Raw genomic sequence first — 13,220 nt, 5'->3', positions numbered from 1 at the left:
CCACCTGCTATCATGCTTCTCCCATCTTCCACCTGCTATCATGCTTCTCCCATCTTCCACCTGCTATCATGCTTCTCCCATCTAGCACCTGCTATCATGCTTCTCCCATCTAACACCTGCTATCATGCTTCTCCCATCTACCTCCTGCTATCATGCCTCTCCCATCTACCTCTTGCTGTCATGCTTCTCCCATCTAGCACCTGCTATCATGGTTCTCCCATCTACCACCTGCTATCATGCTTCTCCCATATACCACCTGCTATCATGCTTCTCCACATCTTCCACCTGCTATCATGCTTCTCCCATCTTCCACCTGCTATCATGCTTCTCCCATCTAGCACCTGCTATCATGCTTCTCCCATCTTCCACCTGCTATCATGCTTCTCCCATCTTCCACCTGCTATCATGCTTCTCCCATCTACCACCTGCTATCATGCTTCTCCCATATACCACCTGCTATCATGCTTCTCCCATCTTCCACCTGCTATCATGCTTCTCCCATCTACCTCCTGCTATCATGCTTCTCCCATCTTCCACCTGCTATCATGCTTCTCCCATCTACCACCTGCTATCATGCTTCTCCCATCTACCTCTTGCTATCATGCTTCTCCCATCTACCACCTGCTATCATGCTTCTCCCATCTACCACCTGCTATCATGCCTCTCCCATCTACCACCTGCTATCATGCTTTTCCTATCTACCACCTGCTATCATGCTTCTCCCATCTACCACCTGCTATCATGCTTCTCCCATCCACCATTAGAAGTTTTTTTATTGTCCTGGCATTATTTTTGTTTTAATTTTATTACTTGTAACTCTAATGTTATCTTTATCTCCTTGTCTTCTTCTTCTGCAACTTCCACGTCCTCCTTCTTGTCGGTTTTTCTCTTCTTATCTCTTCTTCATCATTTCATATTCTCTTCTTCTTCGTCATTTCCTCTTATCTATTATTCACCTTATCTCTTGCTGTCGTGCTTTTCCTTTTCTCCTCTCCCTTCTGTTTTCCCTCCCCCTTTTCCTCTCCTCATCTTTCTCTTCATTCTCCTCGTCATCCGTTTCTCCCCTTCGTGTCCTGCGTTTGATATTAGCACCTCTCTCCCCCTTTTTTACATTCAATAAATCTTCAAAATTCTCCTTCCATCTCCTCTCTCTCTCTCTCTCTCTCTCATCTCTCTCTCTCTCTCTCTCTCTCTCTCTCTCTCTCTCTCTCTCTCTCTCTCTCTCTCTCTCTCTCTCTCTCTCTCCTGATTCCCATTTTCCACCTTCCCCTCCTGTGTTTATTCATTTACCACATTCTTCTCAGTCTCTTGTGGTCATCGTCCTTCACCTCTGTTGCATGACTGAAAATTATTCAACGAAAATTAGAACCAAATCCCTGCTAGGCTGCTCTTCCCACTGGTAAAGGTGGATCATTTATTTTTCCAAAATTACGTTAATATGTTTATGTAAATGGATTTTTGTCTACTTTATGATCAGCATTTATTTTTGCGGAGAAGTCGTTTAAGAATGTGAAATTGGGCTGAAGAATGCGCTTAAGGTGGAAAGCCTAAATGGGCTTTGGTATCGGAGTGACCTTGGAGATGACGGAGGAAGCCTGAAGTAGCCTTGGAGGTGGCGGAGGAAGCCTGAAGTAGCCTTGGAGGTGGCGCAGGAAGCCTGAAGTAGCCTTGGAAGTGACCCAGGAAGCCTGAAGTAGCCTTGGAGATGACCCAGGAAGCCTGAAGTAGCCTTGGAGATGACTCAGGAAGCCTGAAGTAGCTTTGGAGGTGACACAGGAAGCCTGAAATAGCCTTGGAGATAACGCAGGAAGCCTGGGGTAGCCGTAAAGGTGACGCAGAAAGGGGTAAAGAGCTGCGGAAAAAGGGGAGCTTCTTGAGTTGGAAGCATGAGAGGGGTGAGTGTGTGTACCCCGGACGGTGTTGGAACTCAACTCTCGAAATGAGGAAGCCAAAAAATCTGTTCAAAGTGCGAGGCTTCCAGAGAAAGTTACCAGCAAGGGATCACGACTAAGCACTGCTCTGAGGGAGGAAACGTAATGAAAGCTTCGCAATTTACCTGTGACTTTGCCGAATTGTAAGAAAGTACGGAACAAAAGTCCGTAGGAGAGAGAGAGAGAGGAGAGAGAGAGAGAGAGAGAGAGAGAGAGAGAGAGAGAGAGAGAAAGAAGCGAGACAAATAATTAGTGAAAAAAGAGAGATAGGGAGATACAGAGAAAGAGAGATTAAAAAAATCGTCTTTATTGATGATTATAAGGTAAAATAGACCTTTAAAAATAGATATTTGAACCTGTAGGGGTTTGGTCATATATAACAAGAGATACAGAGAGAAATGTGTCTTCAAGTAAGGAATTGAGGGGACACATCAGCATGATACAGGACACACTGACAACACATGTAACATCGCGACACAGGACACACTGACAACACATGTAACATCGCGACACAGGACACACTGACAACACATGTAACATCGCGACACAGGACACACTGACAACACATGTAACATCGCGACACACATACTCTTCAGCAGTCTGGAATTATGTACAAACTAAATGTTGTTTAAAAGGGTAAGAGAGCAGCAGCCGAAGTGGTTAAACAAGTGAAGGAAATGAATGAAGAGATGATGCCTGAGTGCATGTAATAACGGAGTGAGGGGACGGTCTAATGTGAGGGGACGGTCTAAGGTGAGGGACGGTCTAAGGTGAGGGGACGGTCTAAGGCGAGGGGGCGGTCTAAGGTGAGGGGAAGGTCTAAGGTGAGGGGACGGTCTAAGGTGAGGGGAAGGTCTAAGGTGAGGGGGCGGTCTAAGGTGAGGGGAAGGTCTAAGGTGAGGGGACGGTCTAAGGTGAGGGGAAGGTCTAAGGTGAGGGGACGGTCTAAGGTGAGGGGAAGGTCTAAGGTGAGGGGACGGTCTAAGGTGAGGGGAAGGTCTAAGGTGAGGGGAAGGTCTAAGGTGAGGGGAAGGTCTAAGGTGAGGGGAAGGTCTAAGGTGAGTGGAAGGACTAAGGTGAGGGGACGGTCTAAGGTGAGGGGAAGGTCTAAGGTGAGGGGACGGTCTAAGGTGAGGGGAAGGTCTAAGGTGAGGGGACGGTCTAAGGTGAGGGGAAGGTCTAAGGTGAGGGGAAGGTCTAAGGTGAGGAGACCGTCTAAGGTGAGGGGAAGGTCTAAGGTGAGGGGACGGTCTAAGGTGAGGGGAACGGTCTAAGGTGAGGGGAAGGTCTAAGGTGAGGGGACGGTCTAAGGTGAGGGGAAGGTCTAAGGTGAGGGGACGGTCTAAGGTGAGGGGGACCGTCTAAGGTGAGGGGAAGGTCAAAGGTGAGGGGACGGGTCTAAGGTGAGGGGAAGGTCTAAGGTGAGGGGAAGGTCTAAGGTGAGGGGAAGGTCTAAGGTGAGGGGAAGGTCTCAGGTGAGGGAAAGGGGCTAAGGTGAGGGGAAGGTCTGAGGCGAGGGGAAGGTCTAAGGTGAGGGGAAGGTCTAAGGCGAGGGGAAGGTCTGAGGCGAGGGAAGGTCTGAGGTGAGGGGAAGGTCTAAGGTGAGGGGAAGGTCTAAGGTGAGGGGAATGTCTGAGGTGAGGGGAAGGTCTGAGGCGAGGGGAAGGTCTGAGGCGAGGGGAAGGTCTGAGGAGAGGGGAAGGTCTGAGGCGAGGGTAAGGTCTGAGGTGAGGGGAAGGTCTAAGGTGAGGGGAAGGTCTGAGGTGAGGGTAAGGTCTGAGGTGAGGGGAAGGTCTAAGGTGAGGGGAAGGTCTGAGGTGAGGGGAAGGTCTAAGGTGAGGGTAAGGTCTGAGGTGAGGGGAAGGTCTAAGGTCAGGGGAAGGTCTAAGGTCAGGGGAAGGTCTGAGGTGAGGGTAAGGTCTGAGGTGAGGGGAAGGTCTAAGGTCAGAGGAAGGTCTAAGGTCAGGGGAAGGTCTGAGGTGAGGGTAAGGTCTGAGGTGAGGGGTAGGTCTAAGGTCACGGGAAGGTCTAAGGTCAGGGGAAGGTCTGAGGTGAGGGTAAGGTCTGAGGTGAGGGGAAGGTCTAAGGTCAGGGGAAGGTCTAAGGTCAGGGGAAGGTCTGAGGTGAGGGTAAGGTCTGAGGTGAGGGGAAGGTCTGAGGTGAGGGAAAGGTCTGAGATGAGGGGAAGGTTGCAGGTGAGGGGGAAGGTTGCAGGTGAGGGGAAGGTTACAGGTGAGGGGAAGGTTACAGGTGAGGGGAAGGTTACAGGTGAGGGGAAGGTTACCGGTGAGGGAGAAGGTTGCAGGTGAGGGGAAGGTTACAGGAGAGGGGAAGGTTACAGGTGAGGGAGAAGGTTACAGGTGAGGGGATGGTTGCAGGTGAGGGAGGTTACAGGTGAGGGGAAGGTTGCAGGTGAGGTGAAGGTTACAGGAGAGGGGGGAGAGGGGAAGGTTACAGGTGAGTGGAAGCTTGCGGGCGAGGGGAAGGTTGCAGGTGAGGGGAAGGTTACAGGTGAGGGGAAGGTTACAGGTGAGGGGGAAGGTTACAGGTGAGGGAAGGTTACTGGTGAGGTGAAGGTTGCGGGTGAGGGGAACGTTACAGGTGAGGGGGAACGTTACAGGTGAGGGGGAACGTTACAGGTGAGGGAGAAGGTTACAGGTGAGGGGAAGAATGGTGTTGAAGGGTAGGTCATAGGTGAGTGAAATGTTGGGATCGACGGAGATAAGGGGAAGGTCGTCGGTGAGGGGAAAACAAGAGTTGAATGGAAGGATGGTAGTGAGGGGAAAGTCAGAAGTGAGGGGAAAGGTTAGAGATGAGGAAAATGTCAGAAATGAGGGTAAGAAAGTAGGTAAATCAGAAGTGAGGAGAAGGCTGAAGATGATAGGAAGGTTAGGAGAGAGGGAAAAGTTGGCAATGAAGGTAGGTAAGATATTGGGGCAAAGGCTCGGGGTGGTGAGAAAGGTAGGAGAGGGGAAAATGGGAGTTCAGGGAAAGGATGAAGCTGAGGGTAAGATCGGAGTTGAAGGGAAGGTTGAAGATGAAGGTAAAGATGGAAAGGAGAGTGAGTGATCTTTAAGGGGTAGGAGGGAGTGAATAGGGAGCTCTTAAAGTGCATAGGCTTGGGGTCTGCCCATGACACGAGACCCCATGACACAAGATCCCATGACACAAGATCCCATGACACAAGATCCCATGACACGAGACCCCATGACACGAGACCCCATGACACGACACCCCATGACACGAGACCCCATGACACAAGATTCCATGACACGAGACCCCATGACACAAGATCCCATGACACGAGACACCATGACACGAGACCCCATGACACGAGATCCCATGACACGAGACCCCATGACACGATACCCCAGGTGAACCACCACCCACCTTCAGAACCTCCACAGTGCACAGTGTTACCTCCCCTCGGCCTGTGTCCCGGCGCACGCGTCTCCCCTCAACCACTTCGCTCTGGCCTGTATCCTCCACGTGTCGCAGGAGCCAGCCGCCCTGCTTGTAGTGACGCTGGCAGCCTTGTTATCAAAGATTCAGTGAACTGAGCCAGTGAATTTAGCTGATAGGTTCCCCCGCCCCGGCAGGACTTATGCTAACCCCACCAGAATCAACTCACCCTACAGTTTCACTTTCATAAAATTTTCACTCGGCTTCCTCTGATTTGGACGAGGGTTGTGAACAGTAAACAAGAGGAGCTGATGGGGCTTTTTTGTTCCCTTGCATTTATGTAAATATATATATATATATATATATATATATATATATATATATATATATATATATATATATATATGTGTGTGTGTGTGTGTGTGTGTGTGTGTGTGTGTGTGTGTGTGTGTGTGTGTGTGTGTGTGTGAATGTACGGATATTCGAGTCTGGTGGTCCCAAAGTTTGTTGGGACCCTTTGCCTTGAAGAAGAATATATGCAGCACCTGGGGGAAGCCTTGCTAGGTTTCCCCCATGTTCTCTTGTACATATTGTCTTCTCCTACTCCCTCCTTTAGTATTGTCATTATATATTTGATTTCAATATTATTTAAAAAAAAAGGAGTTATAAACTTGGTTACACACGAGGTACAAAATTTTTCTTGCAGGTTGTCGAATTCCTCCAGCTCCTCAGATGGCTGACAGGAACCCTGAATTATTATTATTATTATTATTATTATTATTATTATTATTATTATTATAATACTTTTAGTATTATATTTTTAAATATTTGTCCTTATGAAATGATACCGTTTTCTGTTGCATTACATATAATTTTAAGTCTTTCTTTTAACTTTGATCCAAAACTAACACAGAAATTGGGTCAACCCTAACCTAACCTATCCTAACGTAACCTAATATAACCTAACATAACTTGTTCATACAACTTATATAATAGATTATTATTGTTTGAAAAGACTGAATCTGGAAAGAAATATTTTAATATAGATCCAAAATCATTCACCTAGTTAGGCAAATCGAACCATGCATACAAGGCCAAGTAGTGTGGTTCTGGCAGTTAGGCACGACATATATAGAGAAAGAGAGAAAGAGAGGCAGGCAGACAGACAGAGAGAAAGAAAAAGAGAGACAGAGAGAGAAGGGAAGGGAACTATAAGGTGAAAGTGCCAAGCCATTACGACTATATAGCACTGAGAAGCGATCATGTTAATGATTTGGGATGGAACGGGGGATGGGGAGGGGGAATGAATGGTGCCTAACCACTTATGGACGGTCGGGGATCGAACACCAACCTGCATGACGTCGCTCTACCGTCCAGCCCAAGTGGTTGAGCGAGACAGAGAGAGAGAGAGAGAGAGAGAGAGAGAGAGAGAGAGAGAGAGAGAGAGAGAGAGAGAGAGAGAGAGAGACAGAGAGAGAGAGACAGAGAGAGAGAGAGAGAGACAGAGAGAGAGAGAGAGAGAGAGAGAGAGAGAGACAGAGAGAGACAGAGAGAGACAGAGAGAGAGACAGAGAGAGAGAGAGAGAGAGAGAGAGAGAGAGAGAGAGAGAGAGAGAGAGAGAGAGAGAGAGAGAGAGAGACAGAGAGAGAGAGACAGAGAGACAGAGAGAGACAGAGAGAGACAGAGAGAGAGACAGAGAGAGAGAGAGAGAGAGAGAGAGAGAGAGAGAGAGAGAGAGAGAGAGACAGAGAGAGACAGAGAGAGAGAGAGAGAGAGAGAGAGAGAGAGAGAGAGAGAGAGAGAGAGAGACAGAGAGAGAGAGAGAGACAGAGAGAGAGAGACAGAGAGAGAGAGAGAGAGAACCGAGGACAGTCACCTGAGAACAGAGAACATAACTACACTCAAAAATGATATATATAAGGCTTAACATAAACAGAACAGTGGCTCAGAGGGGAATTACACGAGGGGAGAGAAAGAGCACACACTGCAGAACAAGAACTGCAAGAACTGAGAACACTGCAGAACATCTCCAACTAACGTACTGAACAGCATCAAGGCACGTATATACGTACATGTAGTTAGCATATATAAAATTATGTATTCCAACTACACAGGTTAAGTACTGCGCGACATCCTGTAGAGTAAGACTTCACTCTCAATTATTCAGTGAATCAGTAATCTAATCAAATAAACCAATTTTAATTTCAATAATGAAATTTCTCAATTAATAGCATATTAAAAATTATATACAAACATAGTTTTGTAGGGAATACATTATACAGTAAGCAACTAATATAATTAAATAATTCATAAGCAACTAATATAATAAAATAATTCATCAATTAATAATATATCAATTGGCTATTAGAATAATCAGTCATTCAACAGCACAATAAATATATAAAATAATCACATATTCATTTAATCAGACATCCACTTAAATCAACTATAAATGTGATTACTTAACTAATCAACTAATTAACAGTAGAGTATCTGATCCAATTATCCAAGCAATTAATCACAAATTCAATCAATAACATAAGCGATCACCAGTTTAGTCATGTTTGAATGACTTCAACCAACCCAGCAAGCTGTCAGTCAGGGAAGGCGTCTGGCAGAGTACCAATTTCTTCACAAAAAAGTGTCAAAAAGTTTCTCAAAGTGTCATAAATGTGCGTGTCCGTGCCGGAATCCATGTTCGTGGTAGTGTCCGTGTCCGTGTATGTATACGTGTATGCGTGTATACGTGAGCGTGAGAATGTGAGCTTGAAACCACTGAATTTTTTTTCAGGCAAATTTTGGCGCGGGTCCTAGACCTCTGGCTGGCCCACTAAGTGTTGTTTGTTTCTGTTTTACTTAAGCGTCGATGCCATCTATCGTTCTTAAATTCTTTTAAGTGCCTTGGAACCAATTATTGTCTATTTCGGGTTTTATCTCTCATACAGAATATGTAAAAAAAGCAATAAAAACAAAAGAAAAAGACAAATTAACAGTTGGAAAAACAAAAGAAAGAATATAGTTACAATAAAGGAAAGAGAAGTTCTCGGAAAACACTGAATCACATAATACAGGACCCATTAATTAAGTATAATTGTGTTTATCCATTTTAGTGGGTTTTATTTAGCAGTAAACTCACAGCTGTCATCATGTGATTAGCCACATTAGGTGTTGTTGATGGAGTTGAACTGGACAATAAGTATCATTAGCCGTGCCAGTCTGCCACGGAGCTCTCGTCATTGTTAGGTAATGAGGCAGGTAATGATGGCCGGTAATTATTTCAAGTAATGTGGTCCGGTGATGAGGATAGTTAATGAGAGCAGGTAATGATAGGTAACGAGGGCAGGTAATGATGGTGGTGGTGGTAATAAGGGCAGGTAATGATGGTGGTGGTGGTAATAAGGGCAGGTAATGATGGTGGTGGTGGTAATAAGGGCAGGTAATGATGGTGGTGGTGGTAATAAGGGCAGGTAATGAGGGCACGTATTCCAGGCAGGTAACGTGGGCCGATAATGAGGATAGGTAATTTAGTTAGGTAATGAGGTGAGGTAATTAGGGCAGGTAATGAAGGCAGGTATTAAGGGCAGGTAATGAAGGCAGGTATTAAGGGCAGGTAATGAGGGCAGGTATTAAGGGCAGGTAATGAAGACAGGTATTAAGGGCAGGTAATGAAGGCAGGTATTAAGGGCAGGTAATGAGGGCAGGTATTAAGGGCAGGTAATGAAGGCAGGTATTAAGGGCAGGTAATGAAGGCAGGTATTAAGGGCAGGTAATGAGGGCAGGTATTAAGGGCAGGTAATGAGGGCAGGTACTGTTTATGGTCCATTTGTCATTATATTACTGGAATTAAAATAACATCACATGAGTTCTTCTTTTTATACAAGGAATTGCTTACACACACACACACACACACACACACACACACACACACACACACACAGGAGGCAACAAGATGACCTGGATAGACTGAGTGAATGGTCCAACAAATGGCTGTTGAAGTTCAACCCGAGTAAATGCAAAGTAATGAAACTAGGCAGTGGAAACAGGAGACCAGGCACAGGATACAGAATAGGAGATGAAGTACTTAATGAAACAGACAGAGAGAAAGATCTTGGAGTTGATATCACACCAAACCTGTCTCCTGAAGCCCACATATAGAGAATAACGTCTGCGGCATATGCGAGGTTGGCTAACATCAGAACGGCGTTCAGGAACCTGTGTAAGGAATCATTCAGAATCTTGTACACCACATATGTAAGACCAATCCTGGAGTATGCGGCCCCAGCATGGAGCCCGTACCTTGTCAAGCACAAGACGAAGCTGGAAAAAGTCCAAAGGTATGCTACTAGACTAGTTCCAGAACTAAGAGGCATGAGTTATGAGGAAAGGCTGCGGGAAATGCACCTTACGACACTGGAAGACAGAACAGTAAGGGGGGACATGATCACAACCAACAAAATCCTCAGGGGAATCGACCGGGTAAACAAGGATCAACTATTCAACACTGGTGGGACGCGAACAAGGGGACACAGGTGGAAGCTGAGTACCCAAATGAGCCACAGAGACGTTAGAAAGAACTTTTTCAGTGTCAGAGTAGTTAGTAAATGGAATGCACTAGGAAGTGATGTGGTGGAGGCTGACTCCATACACAGTTTCAAATGTAGATATGATAGAGCCCAATAGGCTCAGGAATCTGTACACCAGATGATTGTCGGTTGAGAGGCGGGACCAAAGAGCCAGAGCTCAACCCCCGCAAGCACAATTAGGTGAGTACAATTAGGTGAGTACACACACACACACACACACGCAGTGTGTGTGTTACAGGAGGTATGACGGCTGAGTTGACATCGCTCGGGATTCGTAGTCGTAGGGTCCGGGATCGATCCTCGGCAGAGGCAGAAACAAATGGGCAGAGTTTCATTCACTCTGATGCGCCTGTTCACCTAGCAGCAAATTGGTACCTAGGAGTTAGACACCTGCAACGGGCTGCTTCTGGGGGAAAGGGGAATCAGTTGATTGACAGTTGAGAGGCGGGCCCAAAGAGCCACAACTCAACCCCCGTAAGCACAACTAGGTGAGTACAACTAGGTGAGTACAACTAGGTGAGTGAGTACACACACACACAGACCAAAGAGACCAAAATAGACCAAAGATCCGAAGCTGAACCCTTGGAAGCATAACTAGGTGAGTACACACACTGAAAGCTTCAGGGAAATCATAATGCCAATGTCCAGGGAGTGTTCACCACCGACCCTGAGCAGCTCCCATTGTTAGCAGAGATGACCCAAGATGAGAGACGTTTCAGATACGGAGGTGACAGCGGAGGAGGTAATGAAGCAACTGCTTCATTACACTGGATGAAACTAAAGCAGTTGGACAAGACAATGTATCACCTTGGATACTAAAAGAGGCAGCGCAGGCCCTCAGCGTGCCTCTTGAAAGAATCTTTAATGTAACTTACAAAGGGAAAGTTGCCGAATTGCTGGAAGAAGGCAGATGAGGTACAAATTTCCATGAAAGGCAATTGAAAAGTGGCACTTAATTACAGACCAGCATCATTGACAAACGTCCCCTGTAAAGTACTTGAAAGAATAATCAGGTTAAGACTGGTTACACACTTAGAGAAAATTTGGAATGTTAAGAGGCACCAACATGACTTCAGGGAAAGGAAATCATACCTAACAAACCTCTGAAATTCTATGATAAAGTAACGAGAATAAGGCAGGACAAGTAAGAATAGGCAGATTGCATACTTCTGGACTGCAAAAAGCTTTAAATGCAGTACTGCACAGGGGGATTGCTATTCAAACTTGAAAGGCAGGCGGGAGTAAGCGTAAAGGTTCTAACTTTGGTAAAGAATTACTTAAGTCAGGGTCGAGAAGTCGGACTGGCGAACCGTAACGAGTGGAGTACCTCAAGGATCGGTACTGGGAGCAGTTCTATTTCTAATGTACGTGATCGACATGTCTACAGGAGTCGAGTCTTATATGACGATGGTCGCGATGACGCAAAATTAATGAGACGAGTTGTGACAGATGATGATTATCGGATCCTAGAAGAAGACTTGAACAAGTTACAGAAATGGTGGAGAAATGGAAACTAGAGTTAAACACAAGTAAGTGTAAAGTGATGGAAATGGGAACAGGTGACACGAGACCAAAGGGACAATAAACAATATATTGAAACAACCTGTCTGAGACGACTCGAGAAAGAGACCTGGGAGTGGACGTAACACCAAATCTAACTCCTGGGACACATACATTCAGCAGTGTACTCTGTGCTAGCAAAAGTTAGAACGACATTAAGAAACTTAAGTAAGAAGGCGAATAGAGCGCTTTACACTCCCTACGTGAGACCAGTCTTAAAGTATGCAGCTCCATCATGGAGCCCCCACCTGAAGAAACATAAAAGGAAACTGGAAAAGGGTCAGAAGTTTGCGACGAGGCTCATTCCAGAATTGCGAAGAATTGGTATTGAAGTGCAACTGAAAAAAAAACTGAACCTGACGAAGCTAGATAAAAGGAGAGGAAGGAGATGAAGGATAGAGATGTACAAAATACTGTGGGGATTGACAGAGTTGAAGCAAGCCAATAGTGGAAATAGAGGATTAAGTAAACAATCAATATATTTTATTATATTATAATATTTATAGTATTATAATGATGTAATTATAATTTTTGTATTATAATTAGTATTATAGCATTATAATATTATTGAATATTCCTTTCACTGAAAAAATATTATTGAATTCATCATTAATAAAAAGTAGGGAATTAGATAATATTAATGTTAGTCCAGAATTATACAAATTATATATAACTTTATAATTGGTAGGATTCGTGATAGGTATAAAAATAGTATATGAATGAAGGAATACCCGGATAATATCCTTTTATACCCAGAAAATATCCAAGTTATCAACTCCACTGATACCTCAATTGATACTATATTTTATAGTTCTTTGTCTAGTCAGGTGTAGTAGGGAATATAGTCCCAATCTCATATGTCATCTTGTGTTTTCTTGATATGTTGATACACGAAAACGTTCTGAACTTTCGTTTCATTTTCCTAGTGGATATTTACGCATATGTTTATATATATACTGTATATATATATATATATATATATATATATATATATATATATATATATATATATATATATATATATATATATATATATATATATATATATATATATATATGTATATGCATATGGACATGCATACATGTGCACATACAGAGGGGATCATCTGGTGAGAGGCAGGGTGAGGTCAGGTCAGCCTCGCGCAAGCTTCCCGTAATTCTAGAGATGATGACCACCTTTGGCTCCAAGCCGACTCCAAAATGGGTTTTCATCATACGAGGTCTGCCGGCCGCCTGAATATTCATACCGAGGTGGCTGTTTACCGTATGACTGAGTTGCCTCCTGCAGCGGTACACATCTCTCTCGAAATAACCTATTTTCCTCGAGGGTATTAATCTACGGATTCAAATCAGGTGATGGTTTAGGTGGGGGTGGGGGGGGGGGGGGGTTTGCCCGACCCCCCAGGCTGCTCCTAGAAGAGATGCTTATTCTCTGAGCCCCGCTGCTGCCATAGTGTCGGTCTCTCCCTCCCTCCCTCTCTCTCTCTCTCTCTCTCTCTCTCTCTCTCTCTCTCTCTCTCTCTCTCTCTCTCTCTCTCTCTCTCTCTCTCTCTCTCTCTCTCTCTGTCTCTCTCTCTCTCTCTCTCTCTCTCTCTCTCTCTCTCTCTCTCTGTCTCTCTCTCTGTCTCTCTCTGTCTCTCTCTGTCTCTCTCTCTCTCTCTCTCTCTCTCTCTCTCTCTCTCTCTCTCTCTCTCTCTCTCTCTCTCTCTCTCTCTCTCTCTCTCTGTCTCTCTCTCTCTGTCT

This window comes from Procambarus clarkii, chromosome 28, assembly GCF_040958095.1.
Source record: "Procambarus clarkii isolate CNS0578487 chromosome 28, FALCON_Pclarkii_2.0, whole genome shotgun sequence".
In the NCBI taxonomy this organism is placed as follows: Eukaryota; Metazoa; Arthropoda; class Malacostraca; order Decapoda; family Cambaridae; genus Procambarus; species Procambarus clarkii.
This window is presented reverse-complemented; position numbering follows the sequence as displayed.